At 43.0% G+C, this 21923-nt stretch overlaps 1 protein-coding gene across 18 annotated transcripts in view; it reads left to right on the top strand.

Annotated features, from left to right (window-relative positions):
* The window catches only part of PTPRF (protein tyrosine phosphatase receptor type F), a 3404399-nt gene that overhangs the window by 3152074 nt on the left and 230402 nt on the right, over nt 1-21923 (top strand). The window lies entirely within an intron of this gene.

The following is a 21923-nucleotide window of genomic DNA, read 5'->3' as shown; positions in this document are numbered from 1 at the left end:
CATATTCACCAGTACATGCTTGTATTTTCTCATGTAAAAAGACTTGCAAATAAAGCTGCCTTTCAATGTAATATGCACTATTAATCATCCAAACATTTTGTGAAACACTCTTCATGGATAAATTCAGAATAAAGGAAGTGGGTGTCATGCATTTATGCAGACTGTAAATTAAGGGAAGTTTTTCTGAGAGATAGCAGTGGCACTAGTACCTTAAAGCAAAACTATATCGTCAACTCCATTCTGCCCAGATGGCACCTTGAAACTCTGCAGTAAGTTGTATCCAGCATTCCAGCTTAAAGCCATAACAGTACCTTGCAGTCGTATCAAGCTTAAATCCATAACGGCAGCTTGAAACTCTGCAGTTGTATCCGTAATGGCACCTTTTAAATGATGGCAGTCCTCCCAGTATTCAAAAACATGCGCTAACGCTCCCAGCCTCCCACGCATGTTCCTGGAGCTTAATTCCGATTCCGACAGGCTGATTGAGCTGATGTCATCATGCACATGATGACGTCAACTCCAACAGCGCGAAAATGAAAAAGTCTAAAAAATAGACAAAAAAATCGGAAATGAAGGGGTGCCACTCAGGAATCTTGGCACCCCATTATTGGGACCCCAAATCTCGGTAAAAAACAAGTAATTCGGGGTGGTTGGGAGGTATGGAGGGGGCCTTTGAGGAGATTAGAAGAGCGCTGTCACCACGGACAGCTCCACACTCAGAACCAGGCATTTCTCCCCCAAAGCCACCGGTGTCCGTCTTGGCACAACCACATCTTCATAGACATGGACACCCACGGCCTCAGGACGCCCCAACGGGTGAACCCCTCTCTTCCAAAACTTCTGCGTGAAGAGGTCCCTCACAAGAGATTATGTAAGAGGAAGCACTTGGACTACCCAGAGGAGTCAGTCACATCTGACACAGACCTCGATGAGTCAGAAGGATCCCCACATTCACCCTCTGAGGATGTCTCTTTTGCAGACATCCTAGAAATATGCAGAGAGGTGGCTGGAAGCCCGTCAACCTTTCTGAGGAGTATGTCTACCTGACTGCTTTTGGGTTTCACCCTTCCATCACTTGTATGTCTCCGCCTTTCGATGAATTCATGGATCTAGTTTGTCGAAAGGCATGGCAGACTCCAGATTCAGTGGAGCCTGTTCCCCAGAGGCCATATAAATTCATTACATCCCCCGTGGATAAAACTTTTCTTAGAATAGGTTCCCCAGTAGATGCTATGATGGTGGCAGCAGCGGCCACCAAGAAGGAACTGTGAGAGACGTCCTCTTCTGTCCATCCCCCGAGCAGAGAGTCCCATATGATGGACAGATACGGAAAGCACATGTTCTCTTAAGCAACCTTTGCAATCAGGTCCCTGAATTACCTTACCTATTTCACTAGATGACAGAGAGAGAGATCTCCTGAAGGAGCTAGGAGATGCTCTCCAGGGTTCAGTAGCTGCGGGGGGGGGGGGATATCAGACAAAGTTTTCTCCCAGGTCTCCACCCTGAATTCAGTCGTAAACTCCTCCATGAGACTCATTTCCTATGCAGCTGGTGGAGTGAGTAGGGCAGCGAGTTCAGGAATTTCCCTAAGGAGACATTCCTAGATGCCCTTTTGTAACTTTGCAGAGCCCTTTAAGTCTTCTTTTGTTAACGCCCCTTTCAATGGCTTATCTTTGTTTGGGCCTAAAGTCAGACACACTAACCAGATCTGAACAGGAAGGAAAAACACTCTGCTTTGGGAGTCCATTTTTCCCTACTTACTAGGCCTTACCCCAAAGGCCAAAAGGGAGGAAAATGTGGTTTCGAAAATCCCTGAGAGTTTTTCAAGATACATGAGGTGATCCTTCCCCCAGGGGCAGAGGGGGAAGCAATAGTGGAAGACGCTAGCCATGTGGCAGAGGGGGTCTGCAAAACCAGGGTGACAGGGAATCCTTCCTTAGCAAGCCCTTTCAGCACTCATGAAAGGACACCCATCTGTCCATCTCTGGAGGCAGCCGGGGTCGCTTATCTATGTACCTAGAAGCCTGGCTAAAAATCACAAAAGACAAGTGGGTACAAAGCATTGTATCCAGGGGCTACTCCATACCCTTTTCCTCCCACCACAAACATAATGAACAATCCCGGGCATTCCACCCAGTCAAAGGGAACAGGCAACTCTAGAAATTGAAACGCTGCTAGAAAAAGTGTCATCCAAATAGTCCCTGCAGACCAAATAGGATCCGGAACTTGCTCAAGGTTCTTTGTAGTTCTGAAGAAAGCAGGGGACTGGAGACCCATTCTGGACCTCAGCAGATTAAACAAATCAGTAAAGAAAGCAAAGTTCCGGATGGTAACACTGCAGTCAGTACTTTCCTTTCTGGAAAAAGACAATTGGATGTGTTCCATACACCTCCAGGGTGCGTACTCCCACATAAAGATGGACAGCCATTCCAGGATTCATTTGCATTTTCGGCTGGGAGCCTGTCACTACCAGTTTCAAGCTCTGCCCTTTGGTCTCACTACAGACCCCAGAGTGTTCACCAAGTGTATAGCAGTAGTCACGGCTCACTCAAGACATCTAGGATTCCAAGTTTTTCTGTACCTACAAGACTGGCTCCTCACCGCCACAACCGAGGATCTACTAACAAAAGTGAGAGACACCACGTTGCAGCTTTGCTTTCACCTGGGAATCACAATAAATTACGAAAAATCTGCCTTGTTGCCTTCTCAGCATATTGTCTTTATAGAAGCAGATCTAGACACAAGACAATTGGTGACAAGACTTCCCTTTGAAAGGGTTCAAGTCCTACAATCCCAAATCCGAGACATTCTTTCCAAAAGAAAAGTACAGACAAGGATAATCCTCAAAGTACTGGGAAAGATGGCAGCTGCAATTGCTCTGATCCCATTGGTATGCCTACACATGAGAGTACTTCAGTGGGTTCTATTCACTCAGTGGTCCATGCAGGAACTACCCATGTCTCACCAAATCTTGCTAACTGAATGCTGCAAGAAGGACTTCAGCTGGTGGCTCTGCTCCATTAATGTAACATCAGGTCACCCCTTCCCCCCCCTCAGCCTTTAGCCACAGTGACCATGGACGCTTCTCAGATAGGGTGGGGGGGTATTATTTGGGAAAGTCAGTTCAAGGCACTTGGCAGGAACACGAGGCCCATTTACACATAAATGTTCTAGAGATGAGAGCGGTGCTTCTTGGGTTGCAAGCATTTCAAGACTCTCTTCACGCTAGGAACTGTTGCAATACAGACAGACAACATGTCAGTTGTTTGGTACATAAACAAACAAGGAGGAACCGTGTCCTACCCACTTTGTCGAGAGGCCCTGAGAGTGTGGCAGTGGACAACCTCTTCCCAACACTTTCTGATAGCAGAGCACATCCCAGGGAAATCCAACGTGATAGCAGATAAACTCAGCAGAGCGATTTTGATGCCTCACAAGTGCTCCCTCAAGCAAGAAGTCGCAAAGATGATTTTCAGCAGATGGGACCAGCCTTACTGCGACCTTTTTGCCTTGTCCATGAATGACAAATGCAGCAGCTTTTTTGCCCTAATCCCCCCTCCCCCACGGAGTCACCAGGGGATGCACTTATACATGATTGGCCCTCAGGTCTCCTCTAGGCCTTCCCTCCTTTCCCATTGAGACCCAAAGTTCATTGGGCAGGAACTTAATACTCCTAACCCAATACTGGCCTTGCCAAATCAGGTTCCCCTTCCTTTGGCCTCATCTACAGGAGGAGCCATGAATTCTGGACGCAGTTCCGGACCTTCTGACTTGTGCATCAGGAATGCTCCATTCCTCTCTCCAAACTCTCAAATTGACAGCTTGGCTGCTCCGATTCCAAACATACCCAGGCTCCCTAACCTCTCCCAGTCAGCAAAACATATCATGTTCTGTAGTCCTATCTCACCTTCATTCTTACATATGGGTTCGGAGCCAATCCTTGGGTCCGACTCGGCCAATTACAAAGCTCGACGTCTCTTAAGTTGGCTCGTGGCAAGGTAGGCATCCCATAATGCATTAGTAAGAATCCCCAGATCTCGTTTGCCTTGCCTACGAGTTCAGAAATGCTCTCTTTATTGGCTGTGGCTAAGTTGGAATTTTTGCTTAGTCAGAATTTTATAGTGATTGTTTTTGACTATAATACTTAGTATTAATAGCTTACAGTTGTTATCTAGTAGTAGTTAGTTAGTGTGTTGTTTGAATTTTATTGCAAATTGTTGTTGCTAATTGTTGGCCGTCGCTTCCGCAGGCCATTCCTGGTATCCCTTAGATGTCCTTCAAGGATGCATCTGCAGTCATAACATATGGGTTGTCCTGCCTCAGGCAGCCCTTCGGTCGGCCGGATTCCAAAGTCTGGGTCTGGCCTCGGCTGATGTCGCACCTTCCACGATGTCAGAGCGTCTGGGGTATAAAAGCATCAGCCGACGCCATTTTCCTCAGTCTTTCTTGCCGCACGGTGCCCGAAGCAGAAGCTGTTCGCAAGTGCCGGTCGGTCAGATCCAGTGATTTCAGCTACCGAAAACTTCGATAAAGCTAAGTACCCCGTTGGGGACCCTTTCTTGCCTCAGCCGATGTCAGATAAAGTAAATAATTGTTTGACTTGTGGGAAACAAATACCTCATAAGGATTTCCATTCCTACTGCCTTCCTTGCTTAGGCCCAGACCACAACGTACCGTCCTGTTCAGCCTGTGCTTCCTTCAACCGACGAACTCTTAGACATCGGTCGGAGTTTGCAGAGGAATTTTTTGGGGCTAGTTTTGCATATAAAATGCCGTCGGAGACTCCGACATTACATTTAGTGAAAAAACGGAAGGACAAGGACCGACACTCGTGGCCCGCGGTTTCGGCTGAAACCACGGTAAGGCCTACCGCGAGTGTCCCGGTTTCGGCCGAAACAGAGTCCTCTGAGATTCCTTCATCCAAATCCACTCAACCGACCACCGCGGCCCGGGAGGCCCCGGCTGAGTCGGCTACCGAGCTACTTACTGAAACCAGTGCCCAGGATATGGCCGACACCATACCTTTGGACATATCTACTCCTGCACGTGGGGCAGCTAGGCCCCCTGCTTCCATGCCCATTAAGGCCTTTTCTAGGGCTAAAGCTGCTAAACTTTCTAAAGCTTTGCCTCCCAAGACTACATCCCAGAGGCCTTCCTCTAGTTCTCAGATCCTCAGCCTTGCAGAGGACCTTATTTCTTTAATTACAGGTTCACAACCTCACCCGGACAGGGCCTCCCACCCTCCACCAGACAAAAGGCCCAGGACTGAGCCTTCTGACCCACACTCTTCAGACGAGTCCTCGGATGGTTCTGAGTTGTCAGACCACCAGGAGGAGGCTTATTCGCCCTATGAGGATTCTGATGCAGAAGAATCTATCCCTTCGGCCTCCCCTCCTTTAGAGTTTTCCTTTGGTGAGACTCTACACTCCATGAGAGAGAGCATTTTCAACGGCATGTTCAGGATTTCTCTGATTTTAGAAAAAGATTAAGGACCTTTTTACATTTGCCTCAGCATAGGCCCTTAGCTATACCTCCTGTTTTGAATGTAATTGATGATGTGTACAATGATGTCAGTACAGCCCCTGATACTCTCCCCCCGGCCCCTGCCAAACCTGATAGATACTACAGGGTCCCGGATTCTCATTTTCATCTGTATAAAGCCCATTCTGCAGACCCAGAAACTATTACTCTGGGCCCTAAAGGGGTTGCGGCTGCCACTGCCAAAAATCCTCTACCTTCTGAAAGAGAGTCTAGAGCTTTAGAGAGATGGGGAAAGAAGGTATATACTTCTGCAACTCTTTCCGTCAGGGCACTTAATTGTCAATTTCATATGATACAGTACCAGGAGTATTTGTTAGATGAACTGAACAAGAAGCTTTCTTCTCCTGAGCCCCTTGACCGTAAATCCCTTCAGGATTTGGTACACAACTCACAGCAGGTTAGTAATCATTTCTTAAAGTGTGGTTATGATGCATTGGAGGCTTCATTTAGGTCAGCTATGACTGGGGCAGTTATTCGTAGGCATGCCTGGCTGAAGGAACAATCTTTGCCAGACCATGTTAAAGCTAAACTCCTGGATGCTCCAATGGAGAAACAAAGTTTATTTGGCTCCTCTGCTCAGGAGGTCTTAAAAAAGTATGAAGAAAAGGCAAAATCTGTGCAAACAGTTAAGGATTTCCTACAAGTACAACCACCGAGATTCAGCAGAAACTGGCCTACTAAGAATTGGTCCTTTCCAGACTCGGACAGAGCCCAGAGAGGCAGGAACAGATGCCCCAGAGGCAGAGGCCAATCTTGGGGCTCTTACAGAGGCCGCCAGTGGCAGCCTGCCAACCAGAGAGGTAGTGCAACAGCAGCAACAACAACTACTACACCAGGACAGGCTCAGTGACTTTACTCTGATTCCGCCCACCAGGGCTCAACTGGAAGCTCCCTTGGGCGGAAAGCTTGCTTTATTCTTGGAAAATTGGCATTATATTACAAGGGACACATGGACACTGCAAATAATAGACAAAGGATACAGGTTCCATTTCCACACTTTGCCAAAAAGAAATGGAATGCCAAACCTACCACCAAATCAGAGGGCAGAGGCTTTAAAGCAGATCAACAACTTGCTTCAAATGAAAGCTATAGAAAAAGTACCACTTTCAGAGCAAGGCCAAGGATTTTACTCCAGGCTATTCCTTGTACCAAGAAAAGAAAATCAATGGAGGCCTATTCTCGACCTGTCCGCACTAAATACTTAACCTCATTGTGCCAAAATTCAAGATGCTGACCCTACAGCAACTTCTTCCCATGTTGGGCAAGGAGTCTTGGCTGGTGACTCTAGATCTCAAGGAGGCATACCTGCACGTCCCTATTTGACCAAACTGCAGAAGACACCTCAGATTTCTTGCAGGATCAGAGCATTATCAATTCTCAGCATTGCCCTTTGGCTTATCTACTGCACCCAGAGTATTCATGAAATGCCTGGCATCAGTAATTGCACACTGCAGACTTCAGGGGATTCAAATCTACCCTTATCTGGATGACTGCCTTATACAAGCGGACAACAAGGTAAATTTGATAAAAGACTTGGCCTATGCCATCCACCTACTACAGGCATTGGGATACACAGTCAACATCCAAAAATAAAGACTGGTTCCATCCCAAAGGATAACCTTTCTGGGTGCGGATCTAGACACAACCACCCAAATGGCCTTTCTCACAGAAGAAAAACAAAAACAACTTCCGGATTACTTCATGAATCTGACAAGACAAGCTCAGCTTACTGGAAAATCCTGCAGGCCCTGGGTTACATGGCATCCTGCATAATTCTGATACCACAGGCCAGGCTGCATATGAGAAAATTACAATGGTATCTAAGGAGTGTATGGTCTCAACACAGTCACAGTTTGGAAACTTTGATACCAATCATTCCTTGCCTTCAAAAGGAATTCCTGTGGTGGGCTCAGGCCTGCCAGTCCAACAGAGGGTTGCCTTTCAACAAACCAAAAACAAAACAAACCATCACCACGGACGCTTCAGACCGAGGATGGGGAGCACACATGGAGGGCAAATGTATCCAAGGCCTATGGTCTCAAGGACAGCTACACATGCACATAAACCAAAAGGAAATGCTGGCAGTGATCCATGCAATCAAGGCTTTCAAACCCTTCCTCCATCAAGGCCACCTGTTAATAAGGACAGACAACACCACGGTCATGTGGTACATAAACAAGCAGGGAGGCACACACTCCTACCCTCTATGCCGGCTGGCTATGAATCTATGGGAGCTATGCCTGAAACTCAATATCCAACTGCAGTCCCACTTCGTGCCAGGAAAGGAAAATACACTGGCAGACAGCTTAAGCAGAACAACCATGGATGCACACGAATGGATGCGGCACCCAGACATCTTCCAACTGATAACAAAGGCATGGGGAACACCAGAGATAGATCTGTTCGCATCCCCCCTCAACCATCAACTGAGGACATTCTGTTCAAGGACATACCACCCACAAGCATGGAGGGTAGATTCCCTCTCTTTCAGCTGGAAAGCTCTAAAAGTATATGCCTTCCCACCTCTCCCTTTAATGTACAAGGTTCTACTGAAGATCAGGGAGGAACAGCCAAGAGTGATTCTGATAGCTCCAGACTGGCCAAGACAACACTGGTATCCACTATTGAGGAGCATGTCACAGGCAAAACCATGGCCTCTCCCCCTATGGCCTCTTCTTCTGACGCAGAACAATTTCAAGATCATGCATCCCAACTTAAAAACATTGCACCTAACTGCCTGGAAAATCCCTTAAATCCAAAACAAAATGTTTTATCACAGAGAGTGAAGGGCATTATCATGGAAGCTCGCCGCCCTTCCACAAGGAAGACATACTCAGCTAAATGGAAAAGATTTTTCATTTGGAACACATCAAAAGGCTTAGATGTGACAGTGGCAAGCATGACACATATTCTGGAATACTTAGCAGAACTGTTCCACAATGGCCTTTCCTATTCTTCCATTAAGATTCATGCCTCAGCAATTTCAGCAGAATACAATGTGGATCCACCTATCTTCTCACACCCTCTCCTCAAGCAATTTCTGAGAGGGATCAAAAATATCAAACCTCCAAGAAAACCCCCTTTACCTGCTTGGGATCTCAACTTTGTCTTGGAGAAACTAACATTTCCTCCCTTTGAACCAGCAGCAACAGCGGATCTTCAGTTTCTGTCTTGGAAAACTGCATTCCTTCTGGCAATAACTTCAGCAAGAAGAGTATCTGAGTTACAAGCATTAATGGCAGTACAGCCGTTTCTTCTCTTCCATCAGGACAGAGTTACACTAAGAACTAATCCTACTTTTATGCCAAAGGTGGTATCTAGGCTATCCTTGAACCAAGCTATTCACTTGCCTACGTTCTTCCCAAATCCACAGAATAGAGGGGAAAAACTTCTGCACACCCTGGATATACACAGACAAATACGCTACTACTTGGACAGAACTAAAAGTAACAGAAAAACTGACCAACTATTTGTAGCACATGCGGCTGGGGTGCAAGGAAAAGCAATTTCCAAACAGACAATTTCAAAATGGATAGGAAATTGCATTCGATTTTGTTACTCCTTTCATGGAAAGTCAGTTCCTGCAAACATCAGGGCTCATTCCACAAAGGCCACGGCCACCACTACAGCCTTCCTACGAGGGGTGGCTACCAAGGACATTTTAGAAGCTGCTACTTGGAGCTCCGTGCATACATTTACCAAACATTACAATCTACCTTTATACTCCAGATCCAGAGCAGGCTTTGCTACTGCAGTCCTGCAGGGGATCTTAACTACACCATCTTTTTCTTAGTACCTCCTCCCCCAGATTGGCTATGGTATTCTACCCATATGTTATGACTGCAGATGCATCCTTGAAGGACATAGTACAGTTTTGTACCTACCATAAATGTAGATGTCCGATAGGTATGCATCTGCAGTCAGGTTTACCCTCCCTCCTACCCCTCTGTGGTATTCCTAGGGTGTTTACCCCTCTTTTAGCTAGCTGGGGGAATCTATTATGGTGTATTTGTTTGTATATACATGTGTATATATCTATATATATATATATATATATATATATATATATATATATATATATATATATATATAATTTTGCAAATAAAGGAATAAACAATAGCACCAAATGGCCTGTGCAGATCCCCTGGACTCGAGCAGTGAAAGAATACAAAACGTAGACCTTTTCTTTCGTCACACAGCTTTAATAGAAAAGTGCCAGCAACACAACACACATCTATTTGTAATGGTTAAGCGCTTTCATCTGCAACACCAGATTTCTTCAGAACCATTTACCTTCATGTACCACTTCCTTTTAAAACAATTTTGGCGCCAAATTTCATTATAATACAATAAAAACAAGTTAGCACCATTACTTTTGAACATAAAATATTCATTTTACTAACAATAAAAATAAAAATAATAATAATAAATATGAAATACCATTTGTTTGACAACTACACTAAAAACATGTATATTCAATTTATATATACTTGTACTAAAGTGCATATGTTTCAGTGCATAAATCTGTTTGATTACATAGTTCTCCTTTAAAAATCTACCTAATATAAATTCATAAAATTCATTGTAAAATATAAACATATATATGAATGAATATTGAACTAGTACAATATTACTCAAATAACTTATTACTATTCTAAAGCTAAAAAGGGTTTGATACTTATATGATCATTTATCCCAGGTGGAGATGTGGCGTCTAAACAGATCTGCCACTTACTTTCCAACCAGGCCAAGTACGTTTTCCAGTTGCCTCCCTTTTCAGTTACCTCGACCTGATCTATGATTGCAAAGTTGAAAGTATGTTCACTACCCTTTTCTAGTATATGTCTGCTTAATGCATTCTTAGAGTCTCCTTTCCTAATTCTATACAGGTGCTCATAGATACGCATTTTAAATTTCCTCTCAGTCTTTCCTATGTAGTAAGCAAAGCATTTAACACACACAGCTATGTACACAATACGCTGTGTGTTGCAATTACCTTTCTTGGGGTATACTACAGAATTCATAATATTCTTAAGCCTAATCCTAACATTGGTATTAATATATTTACATTGACTACATGTGCCACAACTCATAGTACCCTTCTTACTGTTGCCTATGTGTGCTTTTTTCTTTGTCTCTATCATTCTTTTTATATTATTTCCTGTCTTGTATACTATAGTAGGTTTCTTACCTATTATGTCTCCAATAGGCACAGAAGTTGAAATTAAATCCCAATGTTTCTTCAAAATTTCTATCACAATGTTGGTGTATGGATTAAATCTTATGATACATACTCTATTGTCTCTCTCTGGTTGGCCAGTAGTACACACCGTGCTGCCTGTACCCAACAAGGGTACATATTTGATACACCATTCTTTCTTAACATATGCAATAATGTTATCCAACATGTATTTAGGGTATCCTCTATTCAGGAATAATTTTGATACTACATCCAATTCTCTATGCATAACCTCCTTAGTGGACGACATTCTTGCTACACGTATGCATTGACCTTTCACTACATTGCGAAATATATGAGCAGGGTGGCAACTGTTAAAGTGTATATAATCGTTTGAATCATTAGGTTTTCTGTAGATTCTAGACACAAACCCCTGTCCTGTAGTACTAATCCATGTATCCAAATATGCAATTCCAACTTTATCACACTGGTAAGTAAATTTGAGAAAATCCGTGGTTTTGTTGAGATACTCTATAAACTCAGGTATCTTCTCCTCCGGGCCTTTCCATAAAATGAACATGTCGTCCAGAAACCTAGTGTATAATCCTATGTATGAATTGTATTCACTGGGAAAAATAAACATATTCTCCCACTCGAGCATAACCAAATTAGCGAAAATGGGGGCACAAGAGGCCCCCATTGCCACTCCACGGATTTGTTTGAAATATTCGCCCGAATGGAAGATGTAATTGTGATCAAGAACCAGCCCCATCATATCCATGATTAAATTAATCCTATCCCAGCTACAACCTGAGTATTTAGTCATACTGTTACAAAAATATTCAAGTCCAATTTGTGCCGGTATACTTGAAAATAAATCTTGCACATCTACTGTAAGGAAAATCAAATTTTCATCCCAAACTTCCTTAGTGAGTTTGCTCAAAAAATCCCAAGAGTCCTTTACTATGTGATTCACTCTGGTATATATATGTTTCAGGATTCAAAGTATATAATTACACACAAGTTCAGGTCACAAATGAAATTATAACACTGTTTAGTAAGGGGATGGAATTCATTCCTACAGTAAAATTTGACATTTTTGATGTTATTAAGGAAGTTTAATTGTTCTGTAGAAGATTAAATCTAGCTATACAGTTTAACGATGGTCAGAATAAGGGAAATAGCAATACTAACAGTAAGATATTAATAAAGAAAAGTACATACATTCCCGTTATGAATGCACAAATAGCTTTATACGAGAAAATGGTTTGCAAAGATTTATACACCTTATATAGAGACATTCTAAATAATCGACTTGATTCTTCCATAGTTAATGACAATTTAAAAATTGAAGAAAGGAAATGTTTGCAAGATCTCATTATGAATGAAGAGATAAGAATTATGAAGCCCGATAAGGGTGGAGGGATTGTGATTTTTGAAAATAAAGTATATCAAAGTGAAATACATAAAATTCTATATGAATCTGGTAATTATGAACAAGTATCACTGAATCAAATAAATATTGGACATAAAAGGATTGATTTAGCGATAGAGGAGTACTTATTAGACAGTAGAATAACCAATGAATTATATGACTTCTTTAAAAATGATTTTCCTTTATTGTCTAATATAATAGGTATACCTAAGATACATAAAAATATGGAACGTCCACCTTTTAGGCCAATAATATCAGGCTCTAAATCCAAAACTTTCAAGTTAGGGGTAGCAATAGATCATTGGATGAAACATATATATACCAGAGTGAATCACATAGTAAAGGACTCTTGGGATTTTTTGAGCAAACTCACTAAGGAAGTTTGGGATGAAAATTTGATTTTCCTTACAGTAGATGTGCAAGATTTATTTTCAAGTATACCGGCACAAATTGGACTTGAATATTTTTGTAACAGTATGACTAAATATTCAGGTTGTAGCTGGGATAGGATTAATTTAATCATGGATATGATGGGGCTGGTTCTTGATCACAATTACATCTTCCATTCGGGCGAATATTTCAAACAAATCCGTGGAGTGGCAATGGGGGCCTCTTGTGCCCCCATTTTCGCTAATTTGGTTATGCTCGAGTGGGAGAATATGTTTATTTTTCCCAGTGAATACAATTCATACATAGGATTATACACTAGGTTTCTGGACGACATGTTCATTTTATGGAAAGGCCCGGAGGAGAAGATACCTGAGTTTATAGAGTATCTCAACAAAACCACGGATTTTCTCAAATTTACTTACCAGTGTGATAAAGTTGGAATTGCATATTTGGATACATGGATTAGTACTACAGGACAGGGGTTTGTGTCTAGAATCTACAGAAAACCTACGTATTCAAACGATTATATACACTTTAACAGTTGCCACCCTGCTCATATATTTCGCAATGTAGTGAAAGGTCAATGCATACGTGTAGCAAGAATGTCGTCCACTAAGGAGGTTATGCATAGAGAATTGGATGTAGTATCAAAATTATTCCTGAATAGAGGATACCCTAAATACATGTTGGATAACATTATTGCATATGTTAAGAAAGAATGGTGTATCAAATATGTACCCTTGTTGGGTACAGGCAGCACGGTGTGTACTATTGGCCAACCAGAGAGAGACAATAGAGTATGTATCATAAGATTTAATCCATACACCAACATTGTGATAGAAATTTTGAAGAAACATTGGGATTTAATTTCAACTTCTGTGCCTATTGGAGACATAATAGGTAAGAAACCTACTATAGTATACAAGACAGGAAATAATATAAAAAGAATGATAGAGACAAAGAAAAAAGCACACATAGGCAACAGTAAGAAGGGTACTATGAGTTGTGGCACATGTAGTCAATGTAAATATATTAATACCAATGTTAGGATTAGGCTTAAGAATATTATGAATTCTGTAGTATACCCCAAGAAAGGTAATTGCAACACACAGTGTATTGTGTACATAGCTGTGTGTGTTAAATGCTTTGCTTACTACATAGGAAAGACTGAGAGGAAATTTAAAATGCGTATCTATGAGCACCTGTATAGAATTAGGAAAGGAGACTCTAAGAATGCATTAAGCAGACATATACTAGAAAAGGGTAGTGAACATACTTTCAACTTTGCAATCATAGATCAGGTCGAGGTAACTGAAAAGGGAGGCAACTGGAAAACGTACTTGGCCTGGTTGGAAAGTAAGTGGCAGATCTGTTTAGACGCCACATCTCCACCTGGGATAAATGATCATATAAGTATCAAACCCTTTTTAGCTTTAGAATAGTAATAAGTTATTTGAGTAATATTGTACTAGTTCAATATTCATTCATATATATGTTTATATTTTACAATGAATTTTATGAATTTATATTAGGTAGATTTTTAAAGGAGAACTATGTAATCAAAAAGATTTATGCACTGAAACATATGCACTTTAGTACAAGTATATATAAATTGAATATACATGTTTTTAGTGTAGTTGTCAAACAAATGGTATTTCATATTTATTATTATTATTTTTATTTTTATTGTTAGTAAAATTAATATTTTATGTTCAAAAGTAATGGTGCTAACTTGTTTTTATTGTATTATAATGAAATTTGGCGCCAAAATTGTTTTAAAAGGAAGTGGTACATGAAGGTAAATGGTTCTGAAGAAATCTGGTGTTGCAGATGAAAGCGCTTAACCATTACAAATAGATGTGTGTTGTGTTGCTGGCACTTTTCTATTAAAGCTGTGTGACGAAAGAAAAGGTCTACGTTTTGTATTCTTTCACTGCTCGAGTCCAGGGGATCTGCACAGGCCATTTGGTGCTATTGTTTATAATTTTGCAAATGTTTGGCATTCTTTTGCATTTATCCAAATTTAGCCTTCCTAGAGGGCACCTGGCATCTGGGGCAAGAAAAACTGAGGAAAATGGCGTCGGCTGATGCTTTTATACACCAGACGCTCTGACGTCGGGGAAGGTGCGACTTCAGCCGAGACCAGACCCAGGCTTTGGAATCCGGCCGACCGAAGGGCTGCCTGAGGCAGGACAACCCATATGTTATGACTGCAGATGCATACCTATCGGACATCTACATTTATGGTAGGTACAAAACTGTACTTTTCTGTGTGCTAGTTATTGCTAATTCTTTCTTGGGCATAGGTCCGTTTTTAGTTAGGACCTATTCTAGCCTTTGTCTGTTGCTTGTTTGTTCTCTATTTCACCTACTCCTCTGTTTAGGGCTAGACCCATTTAAGTTAGAGGACCTAGTTCTCTATTGCCTTCTCTTGTGTGTTGTTTCCTCAGCAGAGCTAGGTCCGTTTAAGTTAGAGGACCTAGTCCTCTATTGTCTTTCTCCCTTGTGTGTTGTTTCTTGAGCAGAGCTAAGCCCGTTTAAGTTAGAGGACCTTGTCGTGTCTTCCTATTATCTTCTACGTTTATTCTGTGATTGTTGTTGTGACAGTATGTCTAAGGAGTCTAAAGACCATAAACCTTTGGGTTTCAAGAAATATCTTAAATGTTCACAAAAAATGTCCCTGACTGACGGGCATAGTATTTGTGTTTATTGCCTGGGAGCCGTACATGTTCAGGAGACATGTACTTTTTGCCACTCTTTAAGTTCCCAGGTTCTCCAGGACAGGAAGAACAAACTGAGCTTAAAAAGTCTTCTTAAACCTTCCTTTGAGGGGGATTTAGCCAGTTCTTCCTCTTCTCATTCCAGGTCTCCCTCTTCTAAAAAAGAGAAAGTCAAGTCAGTGAAAAGACAGTCTCCTACACCGACTGTTAAATCAGGACCCCCAGAGAAAATTGCCAAAATTGACAAGCCTTCTACCTCTTCGGCTCCTCTGTCTTCGGAGCCAGTCGAGGTTATTGACATAGACATTCCAGTTTCGGCCCCAAGATTTTCAGAGCCAGTAACTGAATCCATACCTTGAAGCAAGTCGAGAGATTTATTACTGGCATCCTCAACACTCAGATCTCCAATTTTGCAGAGATCTCGATCCCTTACCTTGTCTTCCAGATCCTCCAGGAGTCTTTCTGAGGAGGATGTCGAGAGAGTGGTGCTTAGACTTTTGAAGTCGTTGGCGCTAGTAGATTTGTTGCCTGCTTCGACCCAATTGGTTCCGGAGCCATTTAAGGCCATATTACCTGCTTCTGTTCTTCCTTTGAGCCATGTTGGACTTTCAGAGCCAGAGCTATTGGTGCCGTTTGTTGTGGAACCGTCTGTTCCAGCACCCCAACTGTCTGTCTCGGAGCCGAGTTCTACTCTGACACCTTCAGTGCCATCCCTGGTGTCTAGGAGCCAAAGCTCACCAGTCGGCCCCAACGGGGATGCTCATACCCGAACTTCAGTTCCAAGCCTAGCTCTCAGTGGGTCGGCTCGGCTGAGCTCAGATCCTACATCTGTCTCGGAGCCGATCGCTCTGGAACTGAGGGCTACTTCCGCTTCCTCAGAACCAGTGGTGTCCTCAGAGCCGAAGAGATCTGCCTTCAAGATGATGAGGAGCTTGCTGTCTAGGTCTTCGGCTCCACACAAGGGTACCGATGCTCTTCCCCCTCAAGCTCTGACCTCTGTCTCAGCACCATCTCTCTCTCTCTTGACAGCAGAGACCCACAGCCTCAGGAGCCCCCCTTGGGTGGCCCCCAGTCTTCCGAGACCTCCCCAGAATACCCTTCTGAGGAGCCTCATCAGAAGAGAACTTGCAAGAGGAAGCACGTAGACTCCCTTGATGAGTCCATCAACTCTGACACTGACCTCGAGGAGTCAGAAGGGTCCCCTAGGTCGTCCTCTGATGATATCTCCTTCGTAGATATTCTAGAAATCCTGAAACAGAGAGGCAGCTGGTCCACTGTCACCCCTTCTGATGAGGAGTCAGTGTACCTGAAGGCTTTCGGGTCTCAACCTTCAGCCTCTTGGGTGTCTCCACCATTTGTGAGCTATTAGATTTGGCGAGTCGAAAGGTGTGGGAAACTCCTGATGCCGTGGAACCAGTCCCCAGAAGGCCAAACAAATTTCTTTCAGCTCCTAGAGAGAAAGAATTTTTGACCAAAGGTGTACCTGTAGATGCCATGGTGGTGGCTGCAGCCACAAAGAAGGAACTAGCGGACACTTCCTCATCTGTCCACCCACCAAACAAAGAGTCTTGAATGATGGACAGATACGGTAAGCGTATTTTTTTCTTCTGCGGCTTTTACACTCAGATCGCTGAATTACCTCACCCATTTCACTAGGCTTCAAAGAGATCTCCTAAAAGAGCTAGATGATACTCTCCAAGGTACTTTAACTGAAGGAGTCCCTGAGAAGGTTACTGCTCAGTTGTCTACCTTAAACTCTATCGTTAACTCCTCCATGAGGCTGATATCTTACACAGCAGATGGAGCGAGCAGGGCAGCGGGTTCAGGAGTCCCTTAGGAGACACTCCTGGATGCACTTATGTAACTTTGCGGAGCCCTTCAAATTTACATTTATCAACGTCCTCTTTGACGGCTCCTCTTTGTTTGGTCCAAAGGTAAAAGACACATTCACCAGATGTGAGCAGGAAGGGAAAACTCTCTCTGTCTTGGGAGTACGTTTTTCCGTCCCTTCTAGACCATACCCTAAAGGTCAGAGAGATGGATAAATGTGGTTCAAGAAATCTCAAGAGATTTTTCCCAGATGCACAAGGTGATTCCTTCTCCAGAGGCAGAGGAGGAGGAAATAATAGTAGATGTCACTCTACGGGAGGGGTCCGCAAAACCAGGGTGGCCATGATTCCTTTCGTGGACGTCCCTGTCAGCGCTCCTGAAGTGGGGACCGACTGCGGTTCTCTGGAGCTAGTCGGGGGTCACTTATCTTTGTACTCAGAAGCCTGGCACATCACACAAGACAAGTGTGTACGAAGAATAATTTCCAGAGGATACTCCATACCCTTCTCTTTTCCACCTCATCTAACCAAGAAAATCCCAGATGTTCCACCCAATCACAGGGATCAAGCAACTATAGAAGTCCAAAAGTTACTTCAAAAGAGAGTCATCCAAACCATCCCCGCAGACCAGATAGGATTCGGAACTTACTCCAGATTCTTTTTAGTGCCAAAACAAACAGGAGACTGGAGGACCATCTTGGATCTCAGCAAGTTAAATGAATCAGTGAAGAAGTCCAAGTTCCAATGGTAACACTGCAGTCTATACTCCCTCTGTTAGGGAAAGACAATTGGATGTGCTCAATAGACCTCCAAGATGCGTGCTACCACATAAAAATGGACAGAGCATCAAGGAGTCATTTACACTTCCGGCTGGGAGCCAGTCATTACCAATTTTGTGATCTGTCCTTTGATCTCACCACAGCCCCCAGGGTCTTCACCAAATGTATGGCGGTAGTAACGGCTCACTTGAGACATCTTGGATTCCAAGTGTTTCCATACCTAGATGACTGGCTCCTAACTGCCACCACCAGGCACCTACTTCTACAAGCCAGCTAGGCATTACTATAAATTGGGAAAAGTCTTCCTTGTCGCCCTCTCAATATGTGACATTTATAGGCACAGAAATAGACACAATCGCAATGATGGCTCACCTTCCTTCAGACAGAGTACAAAATCTAAGACAACAAATATATAGCCTGCTTCCTCAACACAAGGTCATAGCGAAGACAGTGCTCAAACGTCTAGGAACCATGGCCTGTACTATAACTCTAGTTACGCTAGCCAGTCTACATATGAGAATTCTACAGTGGCTACTCTTTTCCCAGTGGTGTCTTCAGCAACTGACTCTCTCTCATCCCATTTTAATAACAGAATCTTGCAAAAAGGACCTTCGTTGGTGGATGCAGTCCAATCAACTAACGATAGGGACACCATTCATTCTTCGCCAACCTGTTGCTCCTGTGACCACGGATACCTCCCAGATAGGGTGGGAGGGGCATTATCTAGGAAGGACAGTCCAAGGCACATGGCAAGAACGCGAGGCTCACTTGCATATCAGTGTTCTAGAGATGGAAGCAGTGCTGCTAGCGTTGCAAACACTTCGTGACTTTCTTCCTCTAGGGACAATAGCAATCCAGTCAGACAATATGTCAGTGGTATAGCATATAAACAAACAAGGGGGAACCAGATCCTACCCCCTATGTCGAGAGGCTCTTTGTGTTTGGCAGTGGGCGATATCTTCCCACCGCTTTCTAGTTACAATACATGTCCCAGGGAGAGCCAATGTGATAGCTGACAAGCTCAGCAGGGCAGTCTTGATGCCTCATGATTGGTCTCTGAATCAGAAAGTCGCAGAACAGATTTTCCACAAATGGGGACAGCCTTGCTGCTATCTGTTTGCCGCGCCAGTGAACACCAAATGCAGCAGCCACTTCACCCTCCTCTCCCCCCCCCCCCCGGGGGGGAGACACAGAGAGACGCACTTGTCCAGAATTGGCACTCGGGACTTCTTTATGTTTTTCCTCCCTTTCCGCTAATATCGAAAGTGATCCAGAAAGCAAAGACCGTGGGAAGCAGAATGATTCTCATCACTCCTTACTGGCCTCTTCAGATTTGGTTCCCCTTTCTCGGGCCTCACCTTCTGGACGATCCATGGACTCTGGACCCAGAACCAGACCTTTTGACACATATGTCAAGCATTTTCCATCCCTGTCTCCACACCCTCAACTTGACAGTGTGGCTGCTCCACTTCCATCCCTAGTCGGGGTTCATGATTTCTCCCCTGTGGTTACACATATCCTGACATCTTCTCATAAACCTTCTATGAGAAAATTGTACGCTAGCAAATGGAAAAGATTTTCTCTCTGGGCACAATCTAAAAACATAGAGCCATACACAGTCTCCATTCTCTTAGTGTTAGAATTTCTAACCAAACTTTTCATCAGGGATTAGGTGCTGCTACACTCAAAGTTCATTTAGCAGCTATCTCCAATTTTCATTTGGGTCAACATGAACCTAATCTTATGGCTCACAGATTGTGTAAATCATTTTTGAAAGGCACTACCTTACTAAGACCTCCTTTTCAAGAAACGATATCTCCCTGGGATCTAAATTTTGTTCTTTCAAAACTTACCTCACTGCCTTTTGAACCTTCACATACTTGTGATTTAAAGTTCCTTTCATGGAAGACCATTTTTCTGGTAGCCATTATGTCTGCCAGAAGAGTGTCAGCGCTGCAAGCACTATGTCAAACCTCCTTACTTGATATTTCATAGAGATAGAGTTTCCCTTCGCAGTAATCCTTCCTTCATCCCCAAGATTTGTTCTCAATCAAATGTGAATCAAACTATTAAACTGCCAGTCTTTTTTTCCAAGTCATTCAAACAAAGCAGAATATAAGTTTCATCAACTTGATGTACACAGACAGTTAAGATTCTAGCTACATAGAACCAGAGAGTTTAGGAGATCAGACCAGTTATTTTTGTATCCTTTTCGGAGATGAGGAAAGGAAAGCCAGTCTCCAAGATAACTTTATCAAGCTGGATTTCAAATTGTATATCTTTTATTTACTCTTCTAATGGCAAAGAACTCCCATTTAAAATTAAAGCTCATTCCACTAGATCTATATCCATATCTGCAGCTTTTCAAGCCAGAAATCCAATGGACAGTATATGAGCAGCAGCAACCTGGGGATACCCCTCATACCTTTATTAGTCATTACAAATTGGACTTGGCCTCCAGAGGTAGAGCCTCCTTTGGTTCCATGGTTCTTAGGAGTGTTGTCCCGTGAGCCACTGAGAAAAAGGTGCTAGGGATGCTGTCCCATATGTAAGAATAAATGCGAGATAGATTACAGAACATAAAGAAGTTATGTACTCACCATAATGTCCCATGTTTGTAGTCCCATCTCGCTCTTCATTCTTACGAACCCACCCACCTACCCCTGTCCATGTATCCTTGGAGGATCTGGAGACAAGATAATGTCTATCTCCCTTAGGGTTGGAGACCTTTCATTTTTTTTTTCCTTGTGGAAATACCTTCTATCACTTTTATAGACAGCAGCAAACAAGATCTGGGGATTCTTACTAGTGCATTATGGGATACCTACCTTGCCACGAGCCAACTTAGAGATTTTGAGCTTTGTAAACGACCGAGTTGGAGCAGAGGATCGGCTCTGAACCCATACGTAAGAATGACGGGCGAGATGGACTGCCAACATGGAATGTTATGGTGAGTACATAACTTCTTTTTAATCTCATCTCATAAGGCTTTAATGAGGAGATTATACATTAGCAAATGGAAAGATTTTCTTCTTGGCCTTGAATAACCGCTTTGATCCTTTTTCTGCCGCCATAGCTTCAATTCTTGACAAAGCTTTTCAATGAAGGTGCATCTGCAGCTACTATTAGTGTTCAGTTAGCAGCGATATCTAACTTTCATATAAGTGAATTGGGCTCAAATCTAATGTCCCACAGATTAAGCAAGGGTTTTCTTAAGGGCACTTTTCTGTTAAGACCACCCATTAAAGCCCCTCCAGTACTATGGGACCTCAGTTTCATCTTATTGCATCTGATTCTTCCTCCCTTTGAACTCACGTCATCCTGTGATCTAAATGTTTTGACATAGAAGACAACTCTTTTGATAGCCATCAGTTCTGCTAGAAGAGTTTCAGAACTTCAAGCATTGTCTGTAAAGCCACCTTACATCCGTTTCCACAAATACAGAGCCTCTCTAAGAACAAACCCAGCCTTTCTTCCCAAAGTATGTGTGGAATCTAATTTGAATCAGTCTATAGAACTATAGTCTTTTTTCCCAACTATGGCAACAAAGCAGAATATATGCTACACCAGCTAGATGTGCATACACTATTACGTTTCTACTTACATAGGACAAAGGATTTCAGAAAATCTGACCAACTATTTGTATCCTTTTCAGACCCTAAGAAAGGTGTCTAAAGTCACACTTTCTAAATGGCTGTCAGATTGTATTACTTTTACTTACAAATCGCAGAACAAAGAACTCCCTGAACATGTAAAATGTTATTCAACAAGAGCTGTAGTAACCTCTGTTGGTTTTTGGGCGAGACTACCAATTGATACCATTTGTGCTGCAGCAACATGGGCAAGGCCTCATACCTTTATCACTCATTACAAAGTGGATTTGGCCTCCAGGAATAGGGCCTTCTCTGGGTCCACTGTTCTGAAGAATATTCTCCCATTAGCCACCCAAGAAAGATGGTGCTAGGGACACTGCTCCAACCAGTACAGAATGAAGGCGAGATAGGACAACATCACATAAAGAAGTTATGTACTCACCATAGCGTTCCATGT

The sequence above is a fragment of the Protopterus annectens genome, chromosome 10.part0 (genome assembly GCF_019279795.1).
Source record: "Protopterus annectens isolate FY-2018-M chromosome 10.part0, PAN1.0, whole genome shotgun sequence".
NCBI lineage: Eukaryota > Metazoa > Chordata > Ceratodontiformes > Protopteridae > Protopterus > Protopterus annectens.
This window is presented reverse-complemented; position numbering and strand designations above follow the sequence as displayed.